This window comes from Eleutherodactylus coqui, chromosome 1 (assembly GCF_035609145.1).
Source record: "Eleutherodactylus coqui strain aEleCoq1 chromosome 1, aEleCoq1.hap1, whole genome shotgun sequence".
NCBI lineage: Eukaryota > Metazoa > Chordata > Amphibia > Anura > Eleutherodactylidae > Eleutherodactylus > Eleutherodactylus coqui.
Window position 1 is genome coordinate 74,753,664 of NC_089837.1, and position 22,662 is coordinate 74,776,325.

The window sequence follows — 22,662 nt, forward strand, 5'->3', positions numbered from 1 at the left end:
ATATAGGGAGCCCAGTACTATGAATAAAGCATTATAGTTGGGAGCCCTGTTACAGGTTTTGCATTGGAGCCCAGAAGCTTCAAGTTACGCCTCTGCCTGACGGAGTACCAACTTTTTGTAAATTACCGAATCGCCTTCAGTTGACTGGAGAAAGGGAATTATATGACTATTTATTGTAGCCTTCTTGCCGAGGTGCCTTAGATGCGCCTCTGCGATCCATCTTGGTTATTCAGCCAAGAAGAACTCACTACTTCTTAGATTCTCTTTTAAGGTTTCCTCTGAAGCGTATACATTCTTGGATTTTGGTTATTTCCATGCATAATCTTACTATACTAATATCGTACTTTAAAAAGTAGGTTCTACTTTGGGAGAACGTGTCAAGGAGCCGATAGCAGGTGGCGCGTTGGACTGGCTTGATTCAACCAGCTGTTGTTCGGGCTTGTCTTTACTGGCCGACACTTATCTGTCCTCCATGACCGGTAATGTTGAGGAGTATAGCTCAGGTCAAACGGATTCAGATAGAGGTCACGTGCAGAAAAGAGCCTGGCTACACGGGGTACAACGAAGGGTCTGTGGGAAAGCCACATATTGGGGACAGAGGGTCTGGTTACACCTGCATGGTCGAGAGTTTGCAAAGAAATTACGTTTCTATTGCTTTCAAGGGGGTGAGACTGCATAGGAACATAAACCGCTAGGTTACAAGTAGAGATGAGCGAACGTGTTCGGCTCCGCCCCTTTTCGCCCGGACACCGAACTTCGCGAGGAATTCCGTGTTCGGGCGAAAAAAGTTCAGGGGTCGCCGTGGCAGCGCGGGGGGTTGCGGCGGGGAGTGGGGGGGAGAGGGAGAGAGAGAGGGCTCCCCCCTGTTCCCCGCTGCTGCCGCCCGCGCCGCCGCGCCTCTCCCCGCCCCCCGGCGCCCCCCGAATACTTACGCGCGAACACGGAAGTCCTCGGAAAAGCCGGTGTCCGGGTGCGTAAGTGTTCGTTAAGAACACGTTCGCTCATCTCTAGTTACAAGCATTGTTCTGGGAAGAAACTTCCTTCAGCCCCTTCCTCTGTCTTTCACGATTAACTAAAGATAATAAACATTTTTAATGTGCCAAAAAAGATCTTTTGGACTTAAATGCTTTGTCCAGTTGTAAACTATTGAGGACCTGTCGTTAGTATAAGCCATCGCTATAGTAGATCGGTGGGGTCTGCAGCCCGAGATCCCTGCTGATCAGTCATGTTTTGGGTTGGGGTTCTCATGCATTGAGCCGATTTCTGCAGGAAGCAGACAGTTCTGTTCTCATTGCAGTGGCCAGACATGGTATTAAATGCAGAGTTCCCATTTACTTGTAATACCTGGCCTGGCCACTACAGTGGGAATGGAGCTGTCTGCTTCCTGCAGAAATCAATTCAATGCGCAAGTGCATTTACCCAGTGAACCCAGTGATCAGCTCTTACACTTCTCCACATTTCAACTCCAAATTAAAGAAGAAAAGATGTGTCTCCAAAAGTTGAGACTATGGGCAACTATATAAGCTCCATGCAGAATCCATATTTATAGTGCCAAAGACAGGATCAGATGCCATTCGGGAAGATCAAGAAAGCCTATTCCGTTTACCTGGATGCCCGGAGCTTGAGCCCTGATTGCACTCATGCCATGGGTGACCATATATTTTAGATAGCTGTCCATTGAACATCCCCCACATTCTCATATACATGCACACTGGGCTTGGTCAAGCATGCACGCATTCTGAATACAGAGAATTATGACCCCTCTGGCAGTAGCTTATCTCCTAAGAACAAATGGATTGGGCAGATAAAATCCAACTGCCTGGTCTTTATTTTTCCCCAACATCAGACATTGGCGGAGAGTTGGAGGTAGCCATACACATTAGAAGATTGGCCAGACCCTCCAAAATCAGCTGGTTTGGTCACTATACTTCCATTGCATACTATGCCACCTTAAGACCTGGAAAGGCAACTGCAACAGAAGACACTATGCATTGCACCAACCAACTTGAGGCCAGATCTGCTGTCGAGAAATAGTCAACCTCTTACGAAAGAATTACTATGAAGCTTCTTTTGTTGAAAATGAATGCCACATTATCTCAGGTGTTAGCTGCAGGCAGTGATAATTTATGCGTGCCTGATTCGTTATTAGACAAGGTTTCCGCCCACTCAAAAGGGAAAATATGAGTGTGACTCCATTGCTTGTGCAAATGCCAAGAAAACAATGGAAAGAAGACATGTTGGGACACCTCAGTCATAATACTGTATTACAATAAACCAGATGGGCCAAGCTATTCCCACAGGAGGGAAGGTGATCTGCAGCAGATTAATTGCATGGTAGCTCTACTTTCAAGATACAGCAGGAATAGGAAACAGGCCTTACATCTTGGCTGAATGTAAAATGCAAAATGCAAAGTTTCTTGGTGAAGGAGAAGGATTTTTTGGCTGTATATACACCTATCCCAGAAGTCCAGGCTTGGTCAAACCTTTCACAGTGCAGTAAGTGAAGACACTGGCTCACTTGCTGAAGGAAAGTTTTACCACATCAGCTATTAAGTACTACATACAATTAATTTGGGTTTATTTTTTCACATCTGACTCGTAGTATGCCCTATCTTTTACTAGTGGTGTAGACATCGTGGGTTCGGAGCATAGTAGACTCACCCAGGCCCAGGTAAATGACTCTCTTGTGACAATGGCACCTGTCAAGGGATGGGATATATAAAGCAGCATGGGAACAATTAGCTCTTGAAGATGATGTGTTGGAAGCTGGAAAAATGGTCAGATGTAAAGATCTGAGTGACTCAGGGCAAATTTGTGATGACTAGAATACTGGGGTAGAGCATCTCCAAAATGGCACCTCTCGTGGGAGTTCCTGGTGTGCAGTGGTTAGTAACTACCAAAAGTTGTCCAAGGTAAGACAATCAATGCACCGGTGACAGGGACATGGGTATGCAAGCCTCATTGACGGGGAGTCAAGACTAGCTTGTCTAATCCAATCCCACAAAAGACCTATTGTGGTATGAATTGCTTATAAAGTTAATGATGGCCAAAATAGAAACACACACTACATGAAACACACACTACATCCCATTCTGCTATATATGAGGTTGTATAACTGTGTATGGGCATGGGACTATGAGAACCATGGAGCAATCGAAGAAGGTGGCCTGGTCTAATGAATTACTTTTTCTTTTACATAGTGTAGATTACGTGTCAATCTCAAGGCCCGTCACATCATGTTATGAGCCCCGCAAGGTCCGGACTCAGAAGAACCTTTTCAAGATTCGAGGGTCCTGAGCTGTGCCAGGAAGACCCTCCAGCGCACTGGACTCATTTGTGGACTCGTTTGTGGTCTGTTGCTGGATACCGAGATTGCAGCTGTCTTCTCGGTCCTATACTGTAGCCGAAATCTACACCAGCTCATAACTGGCATATATATTTCAGATTTGGGGCACGGATGGCCCAATGATGTGCCAAATGTATTCAGAAGCTTGCATGTCTCAATACAGTTGGCATACACTGTCCTACCAAAAGTAATTGGACACCTGAGCAAAAATGAAAAGTATTATTAATTTACACGTGTTCATACTTAGTGCAGCCTCCTTTGGCCCGAATATGATCTAATACTCTTTATATCATACTTTCTACTAACGTCTGATACACTTCAGCTGGCATTTCCTTCCATCCTGCAAAAATCTGGTCAGTCAGGACTCTTTGTAGGCTAGTCCAGTTGTGAATCATCCATATCCTCAAACCAACATAAAACAGAGTTGGATATTTTGGCAAGGCGCGTTGCCTTGATGGAAGTATTGCTGACCATTCCCAGAGTATTACCACATGGTTGGCAGCACATTGTCTAGAATGTTAAGGTACATCTCCGTGTTCATGGTTCTTGTCACTACAACCAACAGATTGAGACCATGCCATGTAAACTATCCCCAATTCATAACGGAATCTCCACTGTACTTAACTGTTGGCACAACACACTCAGGCAGAAGACGTTCCCCAGTCATTCTCCACACCCAGGTATGTCCATCTGACTTGAAGATGGAGTAGTGCGATTCATCACTCTATAGAATGTTCTTCTATTGTTTAACTGTCCAATGACAACACTCCTTGCACCATTTTGGATGGGCTGATGTATCTTTGAGAGAGCTTGAATGGAGAGATATAACAGCTGAAGTATGTCACATAGTGGAAAGTACATCACAGAGAGTATCCAATGTCATTAGGTCCAAAGGAGGCTCTACTAAATCTTAACATAGTTAAATAAATGCTAATTTTGATTCTTGCTCAGCTGTCCAGTTACTTTTAAAATGCCGGTATATCTAAATCTGATGCCCCTAAGCCTATGTGGGAGATTTGGAACTCAGTATCCAGAAGTGGAATTTCAACCCCTGAATGGAGCAGGAGAGCGGAACCCCAAGCGCAGATGTGAAAGCACCCATTTCATAACAGAACCCATTGGAAAGGGCAATTAAAAAGTTACTTGCCACAGTTTATATAACACAAGTCAAGTTAATCATTGCTACGTCTGTAGTCAAAGCTACGTTTGTCCACAACCCATTGGTGATCGTACAGTACATGATACGCTCCATTTCCTTGCAGCAAGCATCTCCTACGGGTAATGGGCCACCATTTCTGTGGTATACAATATACACTATACACTCACTTAGTGGAACTTCTTAAATATTTTCTGTATATATTAGACACAACGTTCCATTTCCTCCTTCTGGAGACGTTTCCTCTTCTGAACCCTGAAGGATTACAGACTATTCTATTTCATATACAGTTATGTAATTAGCCCATACTGTACAGAAGGTCAAGCACAGATAATTCTTCCTTAGCAGACACCCTTTCACTTCCAGAGCACAATGCATCCATGTACTATGATAATAATGACTCGGAATTCACCTACAATAACCTTCTACAGCCCAGAAAGCGATTGCAGGTGAAACATTAACAAAGGAGAGGAGTCTAAATCACTCACTACTAAATATTTTCCAAAGGACAAAGGTTAAATAGAAAGGCGACAGTGAAAATCTCATATGGAAGTTACTGGATCTGATAATCAGTATACAGTGTACTACCTCTGATTTAAACTCTGCATTATATATATATGAGGTTGGCATTTAATGACATTTTTCTGGACCGTTCAGAGGTTCCGCCGCAGATCCGGCACAAAATACTAGAAGTAATAGTGCTGCATGCAGAGCTTTTTCTGCAAAATGCTTGCCAGCTGCGTAGAAACCCAACAGACCCCATTATAGTCAATGGGGTCCATTCGGCGCTGTTTGGTTCCATCATATGACAGACCCGTTCAGCAAGGGAATTCCTCTTACCTGCTCCCTGAACAGAGCAGAAAAACGAACCCCCGCCGCAGATGTAAAAGCAGCCTACAGCTTAATATAAAGCTAAAAGAAAACCCACTGAGCAGCCCCTGAGGTTGTAAATGATGACTCTGAGCAAAAGTAGATCCCATTACAGCCAGCCTTGGCCATAGGTAACTGATGCTTTGGCTTCGATTCATATAGGGTGGTGGGGTCGGTGAAAGCGTACGTTGCATGGCTAAGCCCTTCATTACAAGGGTTAGGTTGTAGAGAGGGTCTCTGCATATCTCCAACCTTTGCAGATGAGAAGCATGACATATCTGGTATGCTGTGCAAGCTTTGGCAGTTTTTAGGGTACGTCCACGTGGGGTGTAATGCGTAACTCACATGGAAAGTCTTCTAAACCTCATTCACACACTGTGGCACAATGCACTGTATATTGACCTGCAGTTTAAAATCCGCAGTAGGTCAAGTATATACCAACGGGTTGGAAATACTGCGGCTTTTCTGCAGCAGGAAATCGACGCTAACTGGTGCAGATTTCACCCCTCTTATTTGAAGGGGCGCAATTTACAATGGAAATACCGCATCATAAATTAACATGTCGCAGATTTAAAATCCGCATTGCACGTCCATTCTGCTGCAGACTTCATGCAGAATTTTTGCGCACCAAGCGGACGCAAAGCTTGTACTGTAAATGCGGTGGGTTTTCAGTGTGGAGCATCTGCCACATTTCTGCACTGTTAGAACTATCCTAATGTTGGATTCACACGAGTGTATGTATATTTGCGCAGCGTTTTTTGTGCACGCTACTGTGGTTTTTACTAAACATTTTGTGCATGCAAAAAAACCCACAGCCATGGTCCCATACATAGAAATGGCCAATTCGTTTAATATGTTCTATTTCCCTGTACAGACAACCAAGGAATCGGTACATGCTGCATATTTTTTTGTATAGTACACACAAGATACCTGCCTGCGAACTGAGTCCTATTCACCCCGTATTGCATGTGCAAATCTTGTTGGCGCGATTACGCCTGTTTGAATTTGGTCTTGGAGTGTATCCACGCAAGGCAACATTTGCTAAGGACTGTCCACAGCGGATATTCCATAGCAGGTCCACAGCGCAAAATGCACACAATTTACTGTGGATTTAATCCGGAATTTGCTGCGGAATTCACCTTTTCATTCGAGAAGGTGGATTCTGCACTGAAAATCGGATGCCATAATTTACAAACTGTGGATCCGCTGGTCAAAGTGGACATGATTTTGGTTTTGAAAATTGTATCCACTTTGCTGCTATTGTCAATACTGTGGATTTTCCTTGACGACTCCATGTCAAATCTGCCCAGTGTGAACATACCCATAGGCTACATTTACAGGGGTGGAATTGCCATAGATTTTCCATGTGGACTCTCTGTATGGAAAATCCACGGCATGAACAGTAGAAGCAAAGGGAACAAGGTTTTAAAAAATCTTCTTCTCATGCTGCGAAAATTAACATGCAGTGGGGAATTCTAGCACTGGATATTCCTTGCAGTATCCATCTCATCAAATGGGGAATTTGGATCCCATACCAAATTCAGAGTCAAAAAGAGTGTCAGAATCCCCCCAAAAGGTGCAATTTTTTATGCAGGTTTGCTGCGAAGTTTTTGCAGCAAATTCCACTCCATGTGGACGTGCCCTGCCCTCCAGATCTTCACTGCGGGTTTTACCTTTTCCAATTCCTAGGGTAGAATCCGTGAAACACCCATATGGTGTCGCGGATTTTCCACTGAAAAATTAGGTTCTGTGTGGAAGTACCTAGTGCCCACATGACATTCAGCATGAGACAGTGCTCCACACCATTGTCTGGCAGCACCATAAGAAGCTTCTACGGCACACATATCACTAAATGGGGAAAGGGGGGGGGGGACCGGAGTATCCTGCATACTGCTCTCTCTCTCTGCATGGGAGCTCCGCAGGCATCCATTGAAAATAGTGGCTTGGCACTTATTTCCAGTGGCGCCTTAGAATATATTGCCAGTATCACAGTACTGATGCATTGGAAATGAGCATTAGCATTGTTTTTGGCTTGTTGTGGAGGTTTGAGCACTACACAATCCCAAAAATATGCGAATTACTTATAGCCTTGATCAGTCCCACATCAAGCTCCACAGAGTTGGGAGTTTTTTTGGGACTGACACCCGGAAATGAATGGAACCATACATTCCAAGAATCATCTTAACCCTTAATCTGCTGAAGTGCTCACATAACACGCTGTATCAGTTAAGCATTTACACCAAATCACAGAATGAACCGTATCTTTACTGCAAAAGGTGTTTAACTGGTTAACACTTCCTCCGCTGGTGAAAGTTAAACACGTCACCATATCCTTTCCAAACGAGTAGGAAGGGGTTTAATCACTATAGACAAGTCCGTGTCACTGAGGACAGATGCATTACTTATAAACCGGCTTGTTAAAAAGTAATACATTATTAATTAAAAGTTAACCCTTCATATCCTGAAGCAGCAAAAAGGAAGGAAGGGTTAATGCATCTATATAGCAGAAGGGGTGCTTCTATCTAGTATTAAAAAGAAGGTGTGAGGGTTGTGACAAACATTACACTTCCCATGTATTATAGCGCTGTCATAGGATATGATCAATTAACCCTTTCTGGCTCAGTTGTAACACTCCAGCCTAGTGACAGCTGCTGGAGATCTGTTAACACTGTAATAAGCAATAATAATGATAGAATACAATGTAACAGAATAGAAACATTTCTATAGCACCAGCATAACTAACGTAGGTGCCCAGAGGTAGAGGCAGATGGTACAAGTCCTATGCAGAACCCTAGCATATACTCCGTTAACCCTTCCTGGCTTGGTGCTGCACTCCAGCCTCCTGACAGCTGCTGGAGATCTGTTGATACTAGAAGTAATAATAATGATATACAATGTAACAGATTCTAAATACAATGTAACATAATATAAACATTTCTTTAGCACCAGCACAACTAATGTAGGTGCCTCGAGGTAGTGACAGATGGTACAAGTCCAATGCAGAACAGTAGAATATACTCCGTTAACCCTTCAGGTCTCCGTAAGGCTCTATAGCTAAAGGTGATGGATAAAGGACTTGGCTAGATTAACCCTTTGGTATAGAATAATACTACTACTACCACCAGCATGTATAAAGCAGATACCCCAAAGGTGATAGGAGCCTCAAACAACCCTATAGAATGGGGTTAGCCTAATAAGACATAATTAACCCTTTGTGTCACCCTTCAGCATTGTGGCAATGAATAAACTATGTAGCTGGTTAACTCTTTTCTATGTCAGGAACACATACTACTACTTCGTATCCCTAATACCAATGCTATCTTAACACCAAGTAGATATAGCGACAGGTAGCAAAACCCAACCGTGGAATAGCCCTAATATCTAAAGTATACCCAATTAACCCTTAGCACTACAGCTAAGGGTTACGGACTGGGCAGGGTTAACCCTTTCCTGTGTATATCCTATAGCACCAACATATTCCCCAATGCTTTATGAACAGGAAAAGCTGCAGACACTATACAGTACCTCTACATAAGAAGTCCTTTGCTCCTTGGAGCTTACGATCTACATGATATTTTTTTAGACTTCACCCACACAGTAAATTGAAGTATAACACTTACCAGATGTCTGCGCTTCTTCTCCCTTAAGTTACTTCTTGCTAGTTACTTAGTATCTGGGTCTCTTCCGCAGGCGTGAGCCAAACTGACAGCCCCAAGACATCGATCAGATATCCTCCTCATCAGTGGGCAGAAAGAGGAAATGAAATGTGGGGCGTAGGCATCCAAACAACAACAGACTAGTAATAATTGTGGGAATACAAAGTTCACAGAGCTGGATTCAGAGAGGGAGCCTTGTCCTTGGCTGGCTGCATACAGGCACTGAGCTGCTGTCAATCACCATAGTCAGAACAGGGAAGGGGGGGGGGGTCATTTGCATAATAAGGAGGAGATAACAAGGCAGAACACTAATGTAATATTACAATAGAGCATGCACCATGCTGCCAAGAGGGGCGGCGAGGCTTTAGGAAATAAGCTCCAAATTATTGCATCTCCTGAAAGACTATTTAAGGGTTCCTTACGGTTTTGCAAATGACATAGGATCACTTAGGCCTTAGATGTGTGCAGCATATTAGCAGCACTGGAGTCAGTTCCTGGTTCTTGGACATGAGCTTCTCTGGTATAGATTAAGCTTGGTGCATTCCACTGAGTAAGTAGTAGTAGGTGGAGCTGCAGGGGAGTGCATGGAGGATGGGAGTAGCTTGTGCACCAGGCACCGCTCCATGTACTCACAGGGATATTTAATGTAGTCAGCGGAGAAAACCCCATGGTGCTAGTCCTGGAAGGCTCCCTCTAGTGATTTGCATATCAGTATCACTTTATACAATAATAAGTGCTTATGTTACATGTTGCAACTTGTATGTGTTACATTGTATGCAGGAAAGTCAGGGAGAAGCACTGTACAAATACATGGAGTCATCAGATAGGGTGTATTGAAAGTGTCATCGCCTACAGAATTGGCAATTATGTTGCAGGGTCAGGTTATGGTGATATGTGAAAAGAGTCAATCTGACTGATGTTTGCAAAAATTCTTTCAAATGTCTCCTAGCTATTGATGTGTGTGAACTCGCCCTTGTAGATACATTCAAAGGACGTGCTGCAGAATTGTGCCTGTGAAATGTATAATGCAAGTGAAGGCTCCTTAACATAGATTGGCTGTATTCACATGGGCGATTGTGATCCGTAAAAATAAAACCAATTTTTATTTTATGATCTCAAAACGTTTTGCACCCGTTTTTCACTTGCGTAAAAAAACACCTAAATGTACCGGATTTGCACTTCCTGATTCTCTTTAGGGTGATTTCACATCTGCGCGCGAACCTCCGGTCGGAAGTTCCATCGCAGATCCTGCACAAAATGCAGGTCAAAATGCAGCACTTTTCCTGCAATTTACCGCGAAATCGCGATTTTGCGCGATCGCGAGCTTAACATTACAAGTCCCATAGACCACTGCAGAAAAGAAAATGCTGCGAATTTCGCAGGGAAAAAAAAACTGTAGTGGGTAGTCACCCTAAGGCTGGATTCAGACGACCGTATATCGGCTGGGTTTTCACGCCCAGCCAATATACGTCGTCTCTCTCTGCAGGGGGTGAGGCTGGAAGAGCCAGGAGCAGGAACTGAGCTCCCGCCCCCTCTCTGCCTCCTCTACCGCTCTGCACTATTTGCAATGGGGAGAGGTGGGACGGACGGGGGCAGGGCTAATTCTCGGAATTTAGCCCCGCTCCCATCCCGCCCCCTTTCATTGCAAATAGTGCAGAGGGGGTGGAGAGGAGGCAGAGAGGGGGCGGGAGCTCAGTTCCTGCTCCTGGCTCTTCCATCCTCCCCTTCCCCCTGCAGATGAGGACACCGTATATCGGCTCGATGTGAAAACCGAGCCGATATATGTTCGTCTGAATCCAGCCTAAAAGCCGGGTAGTTGAACAGAAACTGAACGGACCCCATTATAGTCAATAGGGTCAATTTGGCGCTGTTCTTTTCCTTTCTGAAATTGGGTGATTCGGCCACGGGGATTTCCCTATTCTATTTCCCGAATGGAGCAGGAAAGCGGACCCCTGGGTGCAGATGTGAAACCACCCTAAGGGCTTACTCACATAGACGAGAATCTTGCGCAGGTTTTTTGCGTTGTGAGGTCTACAGAACTAGCCATCAGCCTGATATTGGGCTTACACGCGTGAATATAGGCTTAGGCCGTATGCACACAGGCGGGTCAGATTCCACATGCGGGTGCCTGCAGCGCAATCTGACCCTGTGCCCAACAGGCATTCACACGTGCCTGTATTTTCTTCTTTTCTGCACGGTGGATGGTCGGTGATGTATGATTAAACCCTAAGGCTAACTTCACATGGGCGATATGATTCACGGCCCGATATTGCGCTCGCCAACATGTGATTTTCCTATTGATGCAAAGTGTTTTTATATCAAAACCGCCTGGCATCACCTTGGGGAAGTAGCGATCCTGGTGTCACCCACGGTGGAGGATTGTGGAGTGTCTCCCATCATTTTCAATGGGGAAACCTTGCATCATATCAGACTCGCGAGCACCCAAAACATGGTGCAATGCTGCCGCTGGCCCCACTGAAAACAATAGGCGATGCAATACAAGAGCACGCCCAAACATAGCACATTCCACGATTTGTTTTCCGCTCATCGGTGCGATGTGGTAAAAAAATCGCTCATGTGTATGACCCCATTCAAAAGAACGTGGTTGATATTTGTGCGAGATTTATGCATCTTGCAATGCACAAATCTTGTGGGAGTTTCTTGGCTGTGTGAAAACGGCCTTAGGGTACATTCAGACGATCGTATATCGGCTGGGTTTTCATGCCCAGCCGATATACGTCGTCCGTCTCTGCAGAGGGAGGAAGCTGGAAGAGTCGGGAGCAGTGTACTGAGCTCCCGCATCCTCTCCACCCCCTCTCCGCCCCTCTGCACTATTTGCAATGGGAGGGGGTGGGGCGGGGGCGGAGCTAAGGTCTCGGACGTAGCTCTGCGCCCGTTCAGCCCCTCCCATTGCAAATAGTGGCGAGGGGCGGAGAGGGGGTGGAGAGGAGGTGGGAGCTCAGTACACTTCTCCCGACTCTTCCAGCTTCCTCCCCCTGCAGAGACGGACGACGTATATCGGCTGGGTGTGAAAACACAGCCGATATACGATCATCTGAATGTGCCCTTAAGGTGGCTTCACTTGGACAAGATTCACGCGCAAGGTTTGCGTGTTGCGAGATGCACAAATCTTGCACGAATATAAACCTATTCTTTTGAACCGGGTCATACACATGAGCGATCCCCCCCCCCTCCCGCATTGCACTGATGATTGGGAAACAAATTGCGGAATGTCCTATCTTTGGGTATGTCCTCACATCGCCCACTGTTCTCAATGGGGCCGGCAGCAGCATCGTACTGTGTACTAGGTGCATGCGGTGCGCACGATGTGAAGTCTCCCGATTTTGATATAAAAACACCTCGGATCCGCGGGGAAATCATATGTTGGCAAGCACGATATAGGGCCGCTTAATGGCCTGATATCGCACTCATCCGTGTGAAATTAGCCTAAGGGTACCTTCACGGGGGTGGATTCACTACTGACTTTCCATTGCAAATATGCAGAAAAACTGCAAGGCCAAATCCACACTTAAATAATGTCGATTTGCTGAAGGTTTCAACCTCTGCATTTCAAAGGTTAAAATCCACAGCATGAATTGCAGATTTAAGGCTTCTTCAGACAACCGCATTTCAGCGCATTTTTGCACGCAGAAATCCACGCTAGTATGTGGAGAACAAAACCCATTGATGTCAATGGGCTCATTATTATTTCTTTTTTTTGTGCATGTGATTCTTGCAAAAAATAGGACCTGCTCTATTATGTGCACAACCCCGTGGAGATCTGACGGAGGAGCGAAAATGCGAACAAATGTATGCGTGGGTATGCACAAAAAGGCATGCAAACCCAGCACACCAGCACCTCTTTTGGCTTAATAGCCATCTAAATCAGGGTGGGGTCATTCTCTTGCCCATGTGAACTAGATGTGCTTGCACAAATACACACAGTATTGTGCGCAGGCATGCGCGCACAGTACCCTTGTTTATTCTGCAAAGAAGTTGCGCAGGAGCGGGCGTATTACCGTTAGCAGCCACCCTTAGAATCCACAGTGTATATCAAATATACTGCAGATTCTGCGCTGAATGTTTAAGCTCCATCTAGAAATGCTGTGGCTTTTTGCCGTGGTGTTTGGTGTAAATCAAAGGCAAATTCCGCATGCTGAATTCCGATTGCATTTCCATGAGCTTCCACATCAAGAAGGGACATGTCACTTCTTGATGCACAAATGCTGGTTTCCGCATCAGAATTCCGCATGTGGATTTTGCCCATTAACAGGGCAAATTCTGTGTGCGGATCCACGCCAAAAACTGCATCAGAAAGCCATGGATTTTGACGCTGTCAGCCTCTGCCCAACCTATTCTAACTGAGGAGGTAGGGGACAAGGAGCCTACCCGCTTATGTGGTCGCTCTTCTTTTATATGGAGTTCAATGACAAAAGAATTCCATTTAAAATACCATCTTCAACTCACTGTGTTGTACTTGTTAGGCTATGTACATGCAACACGTTTCAGAAGTGATCACGTTCATCCATTCCAAGCACAACACAACATAATGTTATTGCTTCCTGAGGTCCAAGTAGAGAAAGGGCTGAAACTTACCTCTGTGCTGCTACCTACCTGCTGGTAAAAAATTCCTAGTCAGAGTAAACTGGAGTGACTGAAAAATGAATTAGGTGCAGGCAGAATTTGCCCAAGGATATAATGGGCTGGAACTCACCTCTGCACTGCCACTTACCTGCTACCCACTGGTTGCTGCATGGCAGCTCCAAAGTTTCACTCCGAAAATGAAAGTGTTCTATTGAAATAGGCAATGATGTGCAAACCTAGTACCCAACATGGTGTCATCCATTTGGCAAGTGTACACAGGCCCTAATTAGTATTCTGCCCCTCACCTCCCACAAGTAATCTGAATATATTGTATGGGCCTGTGAGGCTTCATAAAGATCAAATTACTCTCCTTTAATTCTAATACAATTAATCACTGTACAAAGAAATCAAATTGCAACAACTTGCATCAGTGGCATAGCTATAGGGGCGCAGAGGTTGCAGTCAGTACCGGTCCCTGAAGCTTTGGGGGCATAGAGGCCTCTCTAACATATAAGAAAACACCAGTATTATAAATGGCACATGGATGGTTGGGGGTCATAATACAGATTTTACATTGGGGCCTCCTTTAGTTAATCTCTGCCTAATCTTTTAAGATTCTAGCAATGACCCTGCCCGGTAGTGTTGCATTGATGGGTTCTTAAGAGATCCAACAATGAAGAGGAAAGTTGTAGGTGGACCCCTGTGCTGAACTTTTGCATCTGGGCTCACAAGCCTTTAGCTACACCTCTAAAGGCAACACTCATTTTAGGACAATAGCAGATGAGTATAAGTGGACACATGCAGAATTCATTAGGCCTTTTATGCATGGATTCGGCTAGGTCATCTGTGCCAGCAAGGATCCTGCCTCTGGGAGGACCCATCTCTGATCTGCAGAAGACATCGAACAACCTACACTTTGGCGCTCGTAGGGTGAGTGAAGATGCAGCAGATTTGCTGTAGAAGTTTTGTCAATGTCTCATTCACATATAGGGGTTTGTAGCACATGCCACATGTAAATACTGTATACCCATATAGTCTATAAGTGGCAAGCCAAAGACTGCTCTTCAGAGCTCTTCTGCTGAATACCTTGTATTAAGGAGAAGCATGTGCCTACCGTAAGTATAAGGCCTTGTCACACTAGCGTTGTTTTAGCACATTAGAGGTGCGCAAGGAAAGCACTTCTATTAGAACCGATGGTTTCCTATAGAACTGTTTAGGTTCGTGATGGCGAACCTATGACGCATAGCCATAGTCGACACGCAGCCGCTCACCCCGTTAGTGAATACCGGCAGGGCTGCTGTGGGTGGTGCTGTCACTGCTGGGGGCCGCTGTGGGGGGCAGTTGATGCTGGGAGCTGCTGTGGGGGGGCAGTTACTGCTGGGGGGCCGCTGTTGCAACTGGGGGGCCGCTGTCGCTGCTGGGGGCTGCTGTGGGGGATGCTGTCGCTGCTGGGGGCTGCTGCGGGGGCACTGTCACCGCTGGGGGCTCATCATTACTGAGATAAGTGAGGGGGAGGCAGCGAGAGGCGAGGGCCTGTGCTATGGGTGTTTTGGGTTTACTAAATACAGTTATATATTACAATTATACATTTTTGTTATTTAAACTATAAATATCGCAAAATTATGTTCTTTTTCTCGAAGTGACACACCACCCGAGTTATGCTCTTATTTTTGTCGAATTTTGACACACCGAGCTCAAAAAATTGCCCATCACTGGTTTAGGTGAAGAAATTTTAGACACGCTAAATACTCGCACCAATCAAAGATGGGACATGCGTGGCTATAATGCCCCCATCTAAGGTCCGTGCTGTGAGAACAGTATGTTTAATTATGCACGCTGCTTTGCCTCTATAGGCGTCCACTATAAAAACCCTGATTGCATAGCGGTTCAAGTACAGCAGACATTTATATTTTATGTTTTTGCACGAGGCCTATTATCCTGAGATTTTCCACCTAAAATAACTTTTTGAAAATATGGAGCTGACTGTGCTGATAGCCGCGCCCATTCCTTTGTGTAAATGTGCGATTTTTGTGCAAATGAGCTTCGGCACAGCAAATGCTTCTGTTCACGCAATTTTCCCCTAGCTAGGTGCGATTTATTTTTTTCACGCACCTATTATGCATTAAAAAAACATACTCCTGTGAATGAGCCCTAAGGTTGCTTTCACACACAGTGGATTTAGATCATGTTGTGAATTTTCAAATCCATAGTGGATTTCATTCATTTCAATGCAATGAGTGATTTTCTGTGGCTAAATCCGCACCAAAGTCACATATGGATTGTGCATTTTGGCGTGGATATTTGGTATCAAAATACAACAGCAATGATCCGCTGTATTTGAAAGCCTAATAATGGCCAAATACATATGCCTAAGTACTGTTTTGACAGGCTGTTTATAACAGATAACAAGGTTTCCATAGTGACATACAAAACCCTCTTATCAACATGGGCCTACATGTTTTGATCAAAATATGATCTTTTTATGCAGTTAGTATAAACAACAGTTGTGCAATCAGATATTGCTTGTGGTATGTCGGGGCGTGTGTTTCTGATACTGTAATTGTTGCAGTCTGTGACAACAGACTGCTGAAACCACGACACATGGTGGCTGCATGAAAAGTGGGAGATGACACAGATATGGAAACTGCATGAAATGTCAAATCTGTCATAAGTATTTTTCATATTTTTGTAAGTAAACTTTTATCTATATGTCCATCTATGGGTTGGATTGCTTGATATTGCTCGGTTATTTTTAAATACGGGGCCGCCGCTTTCCATAGCAACTAGAGATGAGCGAGTATACTCACTAAGGCACATTACTCGAGCGAGTAGTACCTTAGCCGAGTATCTCCCCGCTCGTCTCTAAAGATTCGGGGGCTGGCGCGGGTGACAGGTGAGTTTCGGCGGGGAGCGGGGGGGAGAGAGAGATCTCCCCTCCATTCCTCCCCACTCTCCCCCGCCGCTCCCCGCCCCCCGCCACCCCTTGAATCTTTAGAGACGAGCGGGGAGACACTCGGCTAAGGCACTACTCGCTCGAGTAATGTGCCTTAGTGAGTATACTCGCTCATCTCTAATAGCAACGCTATGGAAAGCTTCAGAGGGCATGATTCCGCCAGCGAAATCACGTCCGTGGACAAGCACCCTAAGACACAATATAAAGTTAATGGAGCGATTCTAGATGGAATTCTGGTGCATTTCGCTTAGTAATGCCAACATTACACGGGTGTATTTGTCTACAGAACATTTGCGCAGAGAAAAGAACCCATTGGTTTCAATGTGTTTGTTCACATCTGTGTATTTTCCTGCACATTTGTGCAACAAAAGTCTGCATAAAAGTTAATAGAGCATATAATACACTAGAAGAAACATCAAAGGCTGCGTAATTGCGCAGGAAAAAACACACATGGAAGTCATTAGACTAGCTAGCCATTTCAATCGATTCATATTTTTCGGCCGTATGCCTCGCACATGAAAAAAGCACAGTAAAATACGCCAATGCGCATGCAAAAAAATTGTTCATTCTAAAGAAATACTGCACTCATGCGCGCGCAAATACACATGCGACACCGGCCCAAGGGCTCTCTCACACAAGTGTTTTTTTACCGCATACTACATGCATTATAACTAACTTTACATTACTTTCAATAACGCCTTGGACACCCAGCGCGCGCAAAAAAGAATGCACCATGTACTATCTTGGCACATATTGCACACGTATGCACGCTAAGATAGCGTATGGGAATTTGTCGGCATGCAGCAGTACCCTATATATTGCCTGCTCCCCGCTCGGTAGATACATGCACCGTAAGCGTTGTAAAATGCTTGTGTGAGAAAGCCCTAAATCTCCACCACTTGTTGTTCACTTCCCGATTCTCAGTCCAAAATGTGGTCATAAAAAGTGAATTAGACGTGAGTGAAAGGGAAATTCCACTTTTATGACTCTTCTAGCAATTCTATTAGCTCTTTTCTGCTACGTTGTCATTGCTTTAATTGGTCAGCATGTGGTGTACTCTACTGTCTAGTGAAGAAACTAAACCTCACAGTGAAATGATAAGACAATGGAGGAGAAGAAGATGGTAAACTATAAGGGATCTCTAAATAAATCATAGCATGTCAAAATTGAGCAATTAGGGGCGTAACTATAAAAGATGTAGAGTTGGCGGACTAACTTGGGCCCTGGCACCTGAGGGAACTCTAAGATCACATAAGTGGACACTAGTATTATCCATGACACATGATAGGCCCTGTTACAGATCTTGCATATAAGAAAGAAGGAACAATACCTATGCAGCGCCACCTGTTGGATGGCAGCATTTCTGCAAATCAATGTCCGACCCTTTATACAGATCTTGTACCCAGGGGCGTAACTATAGGGGATGCAGGGCATGCAGTTGCACCCTGGCCCAGGAGCCTTAGTGGGCCCATAAGGCCTCGTCTCTCCATATAGGGAGCCCAGTACTATGAATAAAGCATTATAGTTGGGGGCCCAGTTACAGATTTTGCATTGGGGCCCAGAAGCTTCAAGCTTCAATTTACACATCTGCCCAGAGGAGCGTGCATGGCCTTATAAGACTCCTCACTCACCTTCTAGGTGCTCTCCTCCAGGAGAGACAATACCCCTCCTCACTCAGATCTTGCAAAGTAATCTTTAAAGTAAAGGGGTTCTCACACCAAAGTAAATTATCCCATATCCACAGGATAAGGGATAATTTACTGATTGTGGGGGTCTGAGAGATCAGTAAGTCTAGAACATCCCTGAATGACTGGAGAAGCAGTTGCCAAGGGTTCATTCATTTCAGTAGGAGCACCAGGATCACCGGAAGCCACATAAAATGACACACAGAGAAAAAGTCCAGGGCATTGTGGTCCAAAACCCAGTGGAGTGAAGGCCTGTATTAGATTTCTGGCCAGTGGAAGAAAGCTCTGGGGCTGCAGAGAGTTACTAGACCTAACCAAATGGTCTATTACAGAACTGTCTATGCCCAAGGGTCTGCAGTTGTTCACTGTACCCATTTCAAGTTGTACTGACTGTTGCAATTTCTACCCTCACATATCTGTTGCGCACCATTGCCCACAAGGACATAGCATTGTTCCAGCAAAGGTGTATCCGAAATATCTTATTTTCCATAGACTTCTATGAAAATGTGTTGGACATGAATCGGCAAACAAGAGTCCTATAGATATGTCATCAATGACTAGTTAGGCCCACCAGATAAAATGATATTACTCTGGTGGGCCAGCCTGAACCTCACAGTATTTACACCTTTACACCATTCTTTGTTCAGATGCATGCACCAAATTGTGCGCCACATTTCCCCTGAGGTGGACTGAGCATGCTCAGAAGAAAGGGAGAGGAGAGAATTTTTATTACAACACAGAAAGTGGGACAGTGAGGGTGTAGAAGCTGCACACCAGGAAAGCAGCTTCATGGGATCTTCAGATCTTAGAGACTAAACAGCTGAGTAGTGGAGAGACCACAGGAATCGGCTGTGAATCACACTGCAGATCCTAGGGGTACTGTCTACAGGAAGCAGCAGCCAAAGGAACTGGAACAGATAGCCATGAGGAGCAACACCGCATGTTAAAGCAAGTCAGAAGAATCCTGTGGATCTGTTGATTCAGCCCAGACAGCAAATGCTGAAAGTCTTGTTGTTCACATCATGGTTCAACAGACATGGAGCATTCGTAAGTGAGGACAGTCCTTGGTAAAAAAAAAAAACTATAGGTGTGCACACCAATATATAGACTGACAGGGATTATGCAGGCCTGCTAGTCAACACACATCATTAAGTTGGAGTTGCCAACACATAGGGAAAGGAAAAAGACATTTTCAGAGCCAAGCCAGTTCTTTATAGGACTTTTACTTTAGGTAAACACTTTTGTCAATTGTGGACATCCCGCTTGTCTTTTGCATCCTCCGCTCTGAGCGCTCAGCTGTATAACAGCCGGGTGCTTGGAGCGGGGAACAGCTAGATTCAGAAGACAAAAGGGGACACCCCGCTTATCTTCTGCATCCTCCGCTGGCAGCGTAAGGTGATCGCTCATCTTGAGCGATCATCTTGCGCTGTAAAGGACACAACGATGATCGCTCAAAAGACATCTTTTGAGTGATAATCGTTGTGTGTAAATGGGCCTTAAGTTTTCTGCAGGACACGTGCGGTACGCCTGCATTTATCATTGTGGGTACTGACCACGGGTTCTTTAAACAGTAGGAATTACTAATGTTTGCTTTAGTCCAGACGTCTACAGGATGCATTTGTATTAAATTACACCTGTAGGGAGGAGAAGAATCAGCCAGTAAAAACAGGTTCAGAAGGAGATACAGTAATTACTGCATGCTGAATATATTTTGGAGAGTGGTTCACTTTCAAGGCTACACAAAACGCATTATCTTCTTTCCTCTCTGATGCCTGGAACAGACACTTTTCTTTATTTATTGAATGTGACCATCCGAGATTTTGAAAGAGATTAATTTTTAGGACAGCGCAATGGTTAATATTAGTCCATAGATCATAGGTCTTAAGCGGATGGAGATGACCAAGCAATATACCCAACAATCTCCCCATAGACAGTGAATGGAATGGTAATGCACATGTGTGACCACCGTTCTATCAAATGGGGGACTTGTTTTTGAATCAGGTTGATAGAACGTGATGGCACAGTGGTGACACGCTTTTAAATGGGTCCAATCCATATACATCTCTAACTGTCTTAATGGAACCCTTACTATATTGGTAGCTGCGGATGCAGATGTCCATATGAATATACTCTTCAGCCAGTTCATGTGGCCGTAATACGGATGAGTATCCCAACCCAGAGTTAGGGCATCTACAGCACTTATTTAGCTACCTCATGGGGAGTGTCTACGTGTGTCTATGAGTGTATGTTTGTGTTGTCATTAGTGTTACATTATGTGTGTTGGCCTACCCAGGTCATTGTCTGATGTCAGTGTCAATGATCTTGTGTATGTCTGTAACCCTCTAACCCTAACCTGCTCTGTTTCTTTGACAGTCGCCCCTGTCTGGGTCAGGATTGGTAAGGGGCAGGGATTAGAGTAGAACAGTAAAGAAGAGAGAAAAATGTAGTTGGGGAGGAAGGACGTGAGGAACCAAGCTTAGGCTCAGACCAGCGAGTCTGAACTAAGCCCAAGTCAAACCCAGCTTAAGACTAGGTTGAAGTCCCTGTGGGGAAGAGGTGGAATATACATTATGGAGCTAGCCATGGGAAAGTTTTTCCTCCCTGCTTAAGTGAAAATATAAACCAGGGCAGACCCTCCAGATTCGGAAAGGAGGACAGGCCTAGTAATCGTGAGTGCATATTATCCTTGCTAGGTCAGAAGGCAGCGTGTCCAGGAGAGAAAGAAAGACTGTCTGCTTCACTCCACTTCTCCACAAATAACCAACCAGAGTAACCCCTAGATAACTTAGACTGGCGGGCTGGTCTTCCCCAAGGGGGAGAAAGTTAAGGATTCAATGCCTGTATGTTTGTTATCCAAAAATCTGCTGAAGTTATCATTGTTTGAATATCTGCCAAGTGTGAACTGTTTGTTAATTCTGCAAGTACCGAGTAAACCATGTGCCTCCGGTTTTACGAAAATTCTTTGGCTCTGGACTCTTTAATTCATCATGCCATTTACTCTGAGGCACTGGTGTCACGTAGAACTTTTACCACTGTGGTCACAAGCTCTATTAGTGGAATTCGTCTACTGCACGGGCCTTCGTACTGTACAGAGTAGCCACCACCATGACTGGGCCTGAGTTAGGATACACCACTCAAGTTACATCTGCAAACTTCAGTTTGCTGCAGTTGCACATGCCGATTGATGTTCCATTCATTTTAATAGGGTTGTTGGAAATTACTAAGCGCATGAACTTGCCTATCTCCAGCAGTTCCATTAAAATAAATGGAGTAGATGTGTGCATATGTGAGCACTGCTCTTCACATAGAATGCACCGGAGCCCTATTCTCCGGAACATGGGGTGTCAAGAATTGGACCCCAAAGATTGCAAGTTATCTGCTATGTTTTGGATGGGGATAATTGCTTTAGAGGGACCCCTCTCTAACGGCAGATGTAGCCGTAAGCTATGTTCACAGGGTGCAGATTTACTGTGGATTTTTTCGTAGATTTTTTGAAGAGAAAATCTGCAGCATTTGGGTGACTTCAGATGACTGCATGCGCAATTGCACATGCTTTAGCGCAACGTATTTGCACTGTGAACGAGGTTGATGGGGTAGATTTGTGTGCATATTGGCATATAGTATGGTATTTTTTGCGCACGCAGGGTCTGTTCACATGCCGGGGTGGGGCATGCCGAGCTGGGGAGGCAGAGTCAAAGGCAGCGTCTTTGTAAATGGACCAGTAGTGAGGAGGGAGGGCCAGCTTCAGCCATTGACACAGTCCAGTTAGCCAGAGTGACTGCATGAAGTCACTCACTCTCCTCTCCTCCTGTGTCTGATGCCCAGTTTGTTCCTCCTAATGTCATCCCTTTAACTAATACTGCACAACATTAACCCTTATGAGTAGTCCCAGTAGATCCCAGACCTCCACCCTGGATAGGGTTTTTTCACCTAACATAATCCAGGGAAAAGAGTGCACTCACAACTGTCCTCGGGAAGACTTTTGCCACATCGTGGCTCATTCTACTCTTCATCTGCACTCATAGTCTGTCTGCTCCTGCATTTTCCATGGCCACCTTTTCACCTGCAGCAGCTATGGTAGGTCTTTCCTTTGTCTGCACAGCAGACTTTCCACCATGTACCTGGTCTGTCTGAGCTCCTGATAACTCCACCCCTGATTTCTCCCCAGCATGGGGATATGGCCTTTGCCATTTCTGGATCTCATTTCTGCTCCAATATTATGTTCTGGTCATTAACTATGATTAAAAATTAAAGGGGCCCATGTAAAAGAGCCCTGAGTGCTCATAGACCTGCTACTTTTCTTGCAGTTGGCCTTCAGAAGGTCCTCATCCCTCTCTCAGCTCTATTTGGAAGTCAATCACAGTAAGATATGCTCTTCTCTTTTCTCCTATCTCTCTCACCGTAAAGACTGA

At 44.9% G+C, this 22,662-nt stretch overlaps 1 protein-coding gene across 1 annotated transcript in view; it reads right to left on the reverse strand.

The window, feature by feature from the left end:
• The window catches only part of HPCAL1 (hippocalcin like 1), a 185,430-nt gene extending 175,890 nt beyond the window's left edge, over positions 1–9,540 (reverse strand). The window contains exon 1 of the mRNA XM_066597322.1: positions 8,993–9,540. The gene's annotated coding sequence lies outside the window, so the exon portion shown is untranslated. The remainder of the gene's footprint in view (positions 1–8,992) is intronic.
• Between the last annotated feature and the right edge of the window lie 13,122 nt (positions 9,541–22,662).